This window comes from Lepeophtheirus salmonis, chromosome 13 (assembly GCF_016086655.4).
Source record: "Lepeophtheirus salmonis chromosome 13, UVic_Lsal_1.4, whole genome shotgun sequence".
Classification (NCBI taxonomy): domain Eukaryota; kingdom Metazoa; phylum Arthropoda; class Copepoda; order Siphonostomatoida; family Caligidae; genus Lepeophtheirus; species Lepeophtheirus salmonis.
Genome location: NC_052143.2, coordinates 46,984,463 through 46,995,027, shown reverse-complemented (window position 1 = coordinate 46,995,027; position 10,565 = coordinate 46,984,463). Strand labels below are relative to the sequence as shown.

The 10,565-nt window shown below is 28.5% G+C and overlaps 1 protein-coding gene and 1 pseudogene across 1 annotated transcript in view; both read left to right on the top strand.

Moving 5' to 3' along the window:
• Positions 1 to 743: 743 nt before the first annotated feature.
• LOC139907102 (enolase-like) lies at positions 744 to 1,272 on the top strand (annotated as a pseudogene).
• A 4,634-nt stretch (positions 1,273 to 5,906) lies between these two features.
• The window catches only part of LOC121127633 (adenosine receptor A2b), a 258,379-nt gene continuing 253,720 nt past the window's right edge, over positions 5,907 to 10,565 (top strand). The window contains exon 1 of the mRNA XM_071892688.1: positions 5,907 to 6,259. The gene's annotated coding sequence lies outside the window, so the exon portion shown is untranslated. The remainder of the gene's footprint in view (positions 6,260 to 10,565) is intronic.

Here is a 10,565-nt window from a genome sequence, read left to right as displayed (position 1 = left end):
CAACGCTACTAATTACGTCCACATATTGTGGACAAAGCTAAATCCTGCATCAGGAGCTGGATCTGGACTGCCATGTTTTACTTCATCGAGATGGTGCACTGACAACATTCCATTCTGGCCGAAAACAATGTGGCCTCCATACTCCCCAGATGTCAACCCGCTCAACTTTTCTTTCTGGCTTCATGTCAAGGCCAGGATCTTCCAGACAAGGGTTCCGAATCTAGCATCTCTCAAAGTTTCTGTTGATGATCATTGGAACTCCAAGAGCCCTGATTATATTATTACTAACTGTCAGAGGTTCCAGCTGTTATCAAGGCTATTATCAAAGTCCTCTTGTTTCCTAAATAAAACTTTTTAAAATTCTAGAATCAAATTCACTAGTTTTCATTTTCGTACGGGGTACATACGACACTGCGTCACTTCTGGACTGAATATTCATCAACTATACATTTCATCTCAGGTACAAACGAGCTAAAGTCATTCAATACCTTTGATAGGTAGAGGCTAGTTAACGTTCTTCAATTTTTAGCATGTTTAAACCGTATCAAACCTGGAAAACCGATATATCGAAAAAAATACCCAATATCTTCATCCTGTCGATATCGGAGAAAATTCTAAGACATTTCGATTTTTTCCCGATATTTTATATGATGCAATCAGATAAAAAAGGGACTGGTTAATACATTTTTTTTCAATTCTTGTAGCAGGTGATTTTTTTATTTTTTTAATCAACATTTTTTTATATGTATTCCAATTTTCAATTTAAAAAAAATAGAAATTACAATTTAGATTTAAAAATTAACGTATCCAAAAAAGCCAATTACATTACTTCCAATACTCTTGGTGAAATGCACAAGGTATTCATCAATGTTGCACCCATCATTTTCATTGAAGATTCCTACAATCAAGATGATTAGGAGGGATGAACTTAATTGACATCTCAAACTGAAATTCAGATTGTCAGAGATGATGTCACTGTAACTAATGCCAGCCGTATTCAAATGGAATAAATCTTGCAACTGCGTCCTCATTGAAAATAAATCAAATTGGTTCATTTACAGAATCTATTTGGACCCACAATCTTACCAAGAGCATCGGGTGGGCTATCATGGTCTTTCATAGATCCAGCGAGACAGTATTGTTTCATCGCTGATGTCGTTGTTGATCTCTGCCGTGGTTAAATCAACACTTGTCTAAATACAATCAATTGAAGTGGAGTTGGAATCCAACGCTAAGTATGTCAGTGACAAGTTGTTCAGAACGCCCTTTTAATTGTCAAAAGGGATTTTTCTTTATCAAATAAATTTCATTTTTATAGTCAATATAAATTATTTTATCGTTTTATAAAACTTCACAGGACGAAAAAATATCTTAATTTATTGAATTACACGCGTACTCTAAGTTAAACCTTTTAAAGGAATATAATTTATTGTGATATTATTATTTTTTTCCATATTTTATTTTTATCAAATAAATATTATTTCTCCCTTGGTAAAAAGTAAAAACTTCCCATAAAATCTTTAATTTATTATTTTATGCATAGGTTGGGGAATTCTGTATTTTTTTCTTTATTTTAATGCTTTATAAGAAGTGTTACAATCATCCCATTTAAGCCAGGTATTACCCCTTCTGTTTGGTAACTTGTTGCCAAGAAGAATCCAATCTCATAATTCCCTTTTTGTAGAAGCCCCTCAAGTCCCTATTGGAAAAAACTTGGACAACTTATTCTCATAGGTCTCTTTTGAGGCCAAATTTGTTCCCCAAACGTGTTGGCCATAGATAAGAACAGAAGGTAGTCACATTGTGCCAGGTCCGGAATATAGGGTGGATGCATAAGAATAACTTCCCATCTTAGCTTTTGGAGCTTCTGGCTATCATCAAAGATGTGTGTGTCATGGCATAGTATTGATGATTTCTGTTATGTATTTAATATGTCCTTTCTGGTTTTTATCTTCTTGTATATTCGTCTATGTATTATAAGTACTGAGTTTTACGTATTATAAATAGTCTCGTCTTTTGTAAATATATCAGAGTATAGTTAGAATACACATGATCATATAAACAGTGTGTAGTTTCATTCCTCCACGTCATTCTTCCTCTCATCTCTCCCGGTCATCCTGGATCTCTCCTATTATAAATAAGATTGTGTCTCTCCCTCGTCAAGACGCAACAATTTCTTTTTGTCTCCTATTCACCAATTCTGGCCGCTTCTGTACGATTGCCATATTCAAACGATCGTATTTACACAGAAGAGAGTAGAATTGAGCAAAAAAAAATAAAAAAATTGTTTGAACCACTGAAAGAATATCAGGCCCGTCTACATCACAAATTTTCTTGGTCGCTTTCTACGTCTTTTTCCCTTTCAGATAGTAAAATTGTAATAGATGGCAAATTTCTTCCATTGAGACCTTCATACTCAACACATGATAATTCACGACTGAACCGGAGAAAAGCGCAACACTCTCGGAAAAGCGTTTGTAGTAACCACTCACACCTTTACAACACTATAATAATGTATGATTCGATGTGACCAATAATGAACAAGATTTACTTAGTTTAAAAAAGGGGGCAGGAAATACGAAATTACTTTTTACCCAACATAATATAATATTGATAGTATAAGACTTTACCTATACACAATTAGAAAAAGGATGATTATATATTTTTATCTGTATTTATTGACTGAAGCACAGGATGATACTTTCCTTATGCTATAAAATATGTCATATATTTTAAATTTCCATGAATATCATCGTAACTCCAATTCTAAATATAATTTTTTTTTTAAATATTTTTTATATTTTAAAGATATATTTTTTTTATCAATTAGAAGATTTTTGTACCTTTGTCAATGTTTTTATACATTCACATTTCAATAATTTCTTTTGAGATGTTAAAATAATCATTTTTTTGACGATCTAATTCTACATGGAAGGAAAATGAGCTCTTTAGTTTAGAGCTGATTACTTGTATATTTGTTGCATGGTATATTTATAACTAATGATGCCACTAATATTTAGTCAAACTTTACAACTTTAAATTGCTTATATTTTTTTAATATAAGAGCCTCATGTGTTGAGTAAATCCAGATTACATTACCAAAGAAGTATACTTTGTTTTTTACTCATTCCTTAGAATTAACTTCTTTATTTTTTTTTAGGAAGTGAATAATGATTTGAACTGAAAATATATCTTCTAAATGATTTATTTTAATTTCATGAGAGGTCTTAAAGTTATTTATCTATAGACCAGAAAACAGTTTACCAATTAACCCTAGTACATAAAATTAGTTGATAATTTATTGAAGTCCTTTGCATCAACTTAAAATTTTGCTTGAATTTAATTCATTTTTTGGTTATATAATGTATAAACGATTGCAAGTTTGTGAAGGGCATTCTCCTACAGATAAGTATATTTATTAAAGTTTCAACTTGTTGAATTAACAATACTATTCATGTAAAATATTAATACAAAATAGATAAAACAATGTTCCATTAATTTGAATAAAATATGTATTCTATTTGATTATAAAGTTACTTTTTCACATCTTAAAAATAATATTATGTAATTTCGTTATGTTATATTCAGTATTAAATTACGTTCAGAAATGGAATATTCTTCAATTTTATACATTTTCTACTACTCTACTTTATTCATTACAAAGTTAATAAAAATGATAGAAAGTTTTAAGTTTTTGAAAATTTGAATATGTAGTAATTTACAATTCTTCGTTTAATTGATTCCCTATTTATTAATGCTATACTTAGGTTTTTCAATAATTATCTATTTTGATATTCATGTATTCAGAGTACCAATAACGTCATCCGTTATGTTAGTAAATTTTCAGAGAGCACGAATTGCTTCTTTTATCAATATACAAAAATATAGTGTATTTTACTTTCAGCTGTTCTCATTATTTTTCATGAGTTGACTCTTGTATGATTTAAAGTAACTACGTATTATGAACTCAAAAAAGGTAATACTTGGATTGGTAATATTTGGATCTTATATTAATTATATCAATCAAGGATCTTCGTTTAGAAATGGTATCATTTTATACTCAGTCATTGATAACATTATCAATTAAATGTACGTAATAATTAATAGTTAATATATAAATAATAATTAACAATTGGCAACTATGAAAATACCGAAAGCTGTATGTTTTTTTCCCTTTTCCCTTTTGACAGTCAAGGTTGAGAGAGGATAAAAAAGCTAGTCGTTTACTGTACATCTAATATCTAGTGGCTTAAATCGTGTGCATATTTTACCTGCCCCATTTTTTCGAATTGGTTATCTGAAGAATGAACTTTCTATTTATCATCTGTTATCATTTCTATTTAACCATTGAGTAGTGAACTTCTTTTCCTACTACATACACTTATATACTAAACTAGATTGAACTTTTATATGTGCACATAAAAGACGGAGAGTAAGCATGAGGTTTTGAGTAATAATTGTCCATGTTGAACTCAGAGTAGAACTCAGGAGTCACATGAGTACTTCTTGCCAATACTCTAGTTTATTCATTCTCCCCTCATCCCAGCTGATTACATTTGATCGAATGAAACGTCATGACAGTTAAGTTACTCTCCTCAAAAATATTATTTTAATTGTCAGGGAGTCCATGTTGATTTTCCGGTTCTTTTTTTTAGCATGTCCAAAATACAAACGATTTTTATTAATATCAATGTTTACTGCGAGAGCAAACAACTCTTTTTTTCTTTTTTTTGGCTAAACTAAAAATATGTAATACCAAACTTTATGCGAAAGAAAACTAAAATTTTCTCTTTTTATTAAATACATTACTGAACTAAGATATTTCAGACACCAAAATGTATTAAAAATGCTACTCATTCCTTTGAATCGCCAGTACTTTTCAGTATCCTCCTAAAACATTAAATCAGATACATGTAATGTTGTATTCATCTTGATAATGCCTTGTTTAGGATATAAAAAGGAATATTAAGCCATTTTTGATCAAGATTTAGTGAGTTTAATTAACTGTTTGCTTAAACGTATTTCTTTTTTATCTTTTTGATTTTTGATTTTTTTTCAATGTGAGGACTGAGGCTTACAACGATAGCAATTAAATGTAATATTGTTTGACATACACAAAACCTCATCAGCAACAATGGGTTCTAATTTGATTTCCAAAATTGGCAATAAGAAATAAACATTTTATAGAAATTTTCATCTTTTTTACAAAAAGATTAAAATTGCCCAAACTCTTGCTTTTAAGATTATTTTAAAATAAAGATTTATTTTTTTCTCGATGTCTTATATTGATCCAACTATTGCGATTTAATTGATATATACCAGTGTAAAAGCGATGAAAGAGTTGAAAAATGATAAAAAATGGAAATGGTGTCATTAATATGAGCGTTCAACTGTTTATCATGTAATTAAATAAGTTTTATATTTGAGGTGTTTTTTACCTAGTTAACTAAGAAGGTAATAAAAATAATTTACTTTAACGAATGTTTAAGTAAAAATGAGGCCTTATATTGTGCACTTTGATATTTGCACTTTTTTAATGGACTAGACCAAATTTAAGACCCATAAATGAACTGATACAGTCCTAGTGCATATTTGTACTATAAGAACTACTTTATTAAACTGTCTTGCCAATGATATATAACCAAAAGGAATTTTTCAATATACTTTTATCTGTATTATGTAAAAGTGGTTTTAAAAAAATGATTTGCAAAAAAGTAAAGAAAAAAGAGACGTTTCTTATATAAAAAACATTGTATATTTTTTTGCTGACAAACATAGGCCGGGTTATTGTAGAAGTACGAAAACCATGGGCTTGCCCGCTGCGTCTACAAGTCCCTTCCTTTATCGTACTTTCAAGCAAATAATTGTAGTTTTGTACAAGTAAGACTCAGTGACTTGAACGAAACTGGAAGGCAAGGAACGTCCCTTCTACTTAATATACTAACAAATATGAGTTAGGATTGAATTTAAAAAGTGAAACAGACTTTTTATGAATCTACATACAAATTACAATAAATCTACATGTGTGAGGAATCCATATTCTAATACTCAGATATATAAAAAGTGGTTTACTTTGTAATGTTTATTTCTAACTTGTTACTACATAAGTAAAAAGGTGTCGCTGATGTGAACTAGTTTATTTTTCTTTACTCATGAAAAAATAGACGAAATATACTTATATATTAATAGGAACGTGATTTTGAAAAACATAGGGAAATCCTTTTGCGATTGGCCTGCATTTCGCTCAATACACTAACAGGTAATGTTTTACATCTTTATACTGTGCTATAACCAAATTGCATATCAAAAAGTTCATTACATATTATCCTTATCTTCTGTTAAACTTCCTAAATAAGAATTATAAAAGTTAAATGAAAAGAAGTTCAAAAGTTCTACTTATTATATTGACATTTTAGCCATTTTTCTTCTTTAATCAATCAAACATGTTTAATTTGCTTGTGTTTTTATCTGCAATTTTTTACACTATAAATCCCTTTTTCTACCATTGGAATATGCAAATTGATCTATTTAATTTATTACTCAAACCCCATCTAACTAATCCTTACGAGCAGTCATTATTTTATGCAACCATTTATAAGTGATTATTTATTGTTTATTTGAATCTTTGCGAATATATATATATATACATTTTTGCACTGAATAAAGTTCATGCAATGAAATAATTAAAAAATAACAGTATTTTTTTTTTTTTTTTTGATGGTCTCTTAATAAAATTGGGGTTGGAAGGGTAAGAATTAGAATCAGATCAATAATTTTTACGCTGTATTTTAAGTTTGTATTAAATGCTCTAGTTTTATTATTCGTGTTTAAGAGCTAATAATCCTTTATTAATAAGGCCCAAATAGTGGCGAAAATTGTTTTTATTGTTGAGTCCAAGGTACGTTTCGAATCCTTACTATTTAATGTGTATAATTAATAAATGGTGTCTATCACTTTAATCAGAATCTTTGCCTAATTTGTAAGGGTTTTTTAATAATTCAATATATACTCAGGTATTGAACTTGATAGAAGGATTTTGACGAAATTAAATTATGATTGTCTACAAGAGTACACATTACAAAATATCATAAAGTTACTTTAAAGTCAAAATCATGGACATTACTTTTTTTTTTTTTTTTTTTTTTTTTTTAAATCCTCTACTGAGACTTTTATTAATTATGACATTTATTTCACATCTCAGATTCATACTTTTTTTTTTTTAAATACTTAAAAAGGTTTATATATCTAAATAGTTTGAAGGCCTAAAAGTAGTGCAACATGAGAAGGAGAAGTGACTTTAATTCATATTGCTTCTCATTGCAAAATGATTATTATGGAAAAAGAGCAAACCCATGATCTAACTATATCAATATGAAAACATAGTACTACCTTGATACCCACGGCCGTTCCTGGGATATGTCCTTGGAGGAGTGTTGGGATTTTTGACGAATCATTAAAATTTTGATAGAATCTTTAATTACTAAAGTTGACTAATAAAATTTTAGTCAAATGACCTTTTTTTTAGAAATAAAAACTTTTTAGAAAAATATGACAAATATAAACTTTCTAGAAAAGACAAAATCTTGTATAAATAAATTTTATTAATCTTCAAATTGTGTCAAAAATAATTGACACAAACGTTTTCTTTTTGACAAATTTGTGAATAAGGTTTGAGTAATTTGACCTGTAGTGACTGGTCGTACGAGTTTCAATTTCAGAAACTGGGTATTCAAATATTTTGTTGCCTTTAAAATTGAACAAAGTTTTGAAACCCGTGCAGTTTTCACATTAAATGTTCCCTTAGCACTTGCTTCTGTGTATCCATTCAATTGTATTTTTTGGTATTTGACAACTATTATAAATCGAATTATGGTCCCACTGCACGAGTCAGAGGATTTAATTAACTCAAATTTCATTGAATCATTGAAATTCATTTTTTACTTTATATTTTCTACATATGTGTATAGACTTTAGAAACAGAATTGTTTAGAAAGTAAATTTAAAAGTTGCAAATAAATCTATATATTTTTCACAACTTCTTTCTTGCTCTTATTAATTCATTCTGAATATTTATTTGCTAAGAAACAGAAAAACAAGCTTTCATATTTATTCAATTCTTTTTCAAATATGGAATTATTATCTGATGATTGTTGTTAATTATTTATAGCATACTAAGAGCTCATTCTAGTTCAGCTAATCAATATTCAGAACACTGATACGGAGAAAAGAAATAGAAAAATCGACAGTTGATAGGAAAATATATATTGTGAATTTTGGGTTTAGTGATTTAATTGAGTCAGGATTTAAATATTTAACAAAAAGAAAATATTAAAAAAATCAATAATAGCTACATATATATTTAAAATAATTGATATAAACCTAGATTGAATTCATTTCTCCAAAAATCTTAGCTTATGAATAATATGGAGTGCAGACTATCTTATAACAATCTTTTCTTTCCATGATTCCCTTATTATGACTAACCAACTTTCCTTGACCATTGTCTCTGAAATTGTAGGAATTATATAGGGTGGAGCAACATAACTTCCTTTTTTAGAATGTGTGGCAATCAGGCTGTATAAATAGTAAAGGAATAAGTAGGATTTTATTCTAGTTGCAAAATTCTTAAGTTTTTACGGAAATACAGTATAGTAATGTACGTTCATTATATTTTATAAAATTAAACTAATTGCAATATAGATTTATTGATGTGAATTATAAAAATCAGTTAATTCCTTCAATGTATAATATACAAAAACGATTTTTCAATTAATTTTAATAATTTGAAATTTGTAAAATTATTTGAGCTCGAATAAAACCACGGATAATTGTGCCATCAGATCCGCTGCCATGCAAGGATTTTAAATCGGTGATGTGCCCAAATTGGGTAATTAGAATCAGATTTTTTCGAGAAAGAACAATATTTTTAAGATCTTTGCAATATCACCAATAACTAATTATCCACTAATCATCCACAATTATAAAATAAAATATGTTATTCATGAACTTTTCCATCTTTTTCTATCAAAATAACTATTTCTTCAAAACCCCTAAATCAAAAATTATTTAAAGAGAAACAAAAAATTAGAGCATATTAAAATAACAAAGTTCGGTTTATTCTGTTTTTTGGACAATGGAGGACGGCATCTATCTAATATGACCTTTGAAACTATGTAAAAAAACTTTAAACATGTAGTATCATTCTGAAACAAAAATAACAGTTTTATTGTTAATAAAACTTGTTTTCTTGTCTTTTGAAAAAAAAAAGGAGGTTATGTTGCTGCACATAGTACAGGGTACAAATATTTTACTTTAGATACTTTAGAAGTACTCTGTTTGATTTTTTTATTGTAGGAGTATATCAAATACTTTATTTTGCATGTTAAGATTATACATCTTAGAATGCTATTAGTAGTACAATAACCTGACATCCTCTTAGTTATGACTGTATTGAACAATCTATCGTTATTAGAAATTAAGAAAGAAGTGAGAGATCCACGAAGAAAATATCTTATGAGATGAATTTGTCCAAATTATATTATAAAAATAAATTGAAGAAAAAGTATATCAATTTATGTTTATGTGGTCTTTTTTAAAAGTATTTCGGCATTAAGTATGATGCAAATCATTATTATGCTTCCCAAACAACAATAAAAACGATGGTTGTCAACCTTTTGCATGCATTTTTTAAATTTTTGAAACCAATGACTAAAACAGTATATTTTAAACATATTCTCTCCTGTAATTTTTTTTTTGCAGTTGTGTTTTATTTATTTTACAATGCTATTATAATTATCAAGGGTAGAACATCCAAGTATAAATTAACCACGCATTTATGTGCTTATGAAAGATGGAAAATAACACAGATGATTACATAGGGGAGTTATAAATGTGTGTCCTTGTTGGACTCAGAGTAGAGGATCGATGTCCCAGTAATTCTTGTCTAAAGATATCCTTTCTAGAAACAAATTTGTTTATGCGTGTATTACCTTCATTTATAAGTATAAATTCATTGAGGGCATTGATATCGCAATGGTTTACATCAATTGATAATTGATGTAACTTTTTCATGTACATTATAAGCTTGAAAAGAAAAATATAATAAGTAAACTAAACATACTCATTTCATTATATATTTTCCACGATTTTCTTCTTCTCATAGCTACATATGACTAATCTAAAGAAAGAAACATAATCAAAAAACTATGCCATTACTTGTCACGCAATCCGCAAAGGAATCACTTGCAATCTCTTATGGATTTGCAACCCCTGGTTGGGAACCTTTGAACTATTAAAATATATTACATGTACAGTAATAACACAAAAAGTCTGAGTTATTGCTTCTGCAAACATACGGGACTCTTTATAATACAAAACGTGTATGTCACACGTCTTGTATTATTGTATCTTGTATCACGAAGCAACATTCTATTAATTACATTTGGAAATAGGGGATTTTATAACTAAAAATGTATTGAAATAAAAAACTGTACATTACAATTGTAAATTTCAAACAGATCTAATCCTTACTAAACCTTGTATTAAATGTTGTTCAAATTAATAAT